The sequence below is a fragment of the Procambarus clarkii genome, unplaced genomic scaffold (genome assembly GCF_040958095.1).
Source record: "Procambarus clarkii isolate CNS0578487 unplaced genomic scaffold, FALCON_Pclarkii_2.0 HiC_scaffold_513, whole genome shotgun sequence".
Classification (NCBI taxonomy): Eukaryota; Metazoa; Arthropoda; class Malacostraca; order Decapoda; family Cambaridae; genus Procambarus; species Procambarus clarkii.
Genome location: NW_027189546.1, coordinates 22415 through 23082, shown reverse-complemented (window position 1 = coordinate 23082; position 668 = coordinate 22415). Strand labels below are relative to the sequence as shown.

Below are 668 nucleotides of genomic sequence, written 5' to 3'. Positions count from 1 at the left end.
CTGCAGCAGTGGTCCAGTGGTAAAGTGTATATAAGTGATGCGTATTCTTGGAGTTGCGAGTTCAAACCCGGATTAAGCTATATATATATATATATATACAACATGTTTTGTTTTGGTTGTTTGTTTTTGTATAAAGCCTCACACAATATCTATATTAAGCGAGTTTGTTTTAAACATGACATACATATTAATTCATTTTACCAGGCCTTATTCCACACAACTCCGTGAATTTCCCGTGGAGCCAGCCATTCAAACAAAAACAAACGAAACAAAACAAAACAAAACAAAAAACATTATTGCCAACAGCATTTGGTGTTCCCAGGCGGTCACCCATCCAAGTACTAACCAAACCCAACGTTGCTTAACTTCGCTGATCGGACGAGAAGCGGTGTTCTCAACGTGGTATGGCCGTTGGCATGAGACTGCCTACACATTGTGGCTAATAACCAACTCTTTTAAGTCATCGCGGCAGGATACGGACCTGCTTGTGGTGTCTTAATGGTAATTGTATCCTAACATATTTTTGTCTCCTTGGCATGGATATTTAACATCGTTTATTCAGTCTTGGGTTTATGTTCTTTCGCCATTTACAGACATTTTACATCTACCTACTTCCTCAGCCTGCCCTGCCAATTTCTAATGAATTTGTGGATTTTCTTTTGTAATAC

The 668-nt window shown here is 38.9% G+C and overlaps 1 non-coding gene across 1 annotated transcript; it reads right to left on the bottom strand.

Moving 5' to 3' along the window:
* Positions 1-297: 297 nt before the first annotated feature.
* Positions 298-416, bottom strand: LOC138361615 (5S ribosomal RNA). The gene has a single exon (XR_011227073.1). It is a non-coding gene; the product is annotated as a 5S ribosomal RNA (ribosomal RNA).
* Between the last annotated feature and the right edge of the window lie 252 nt (positions 417-668).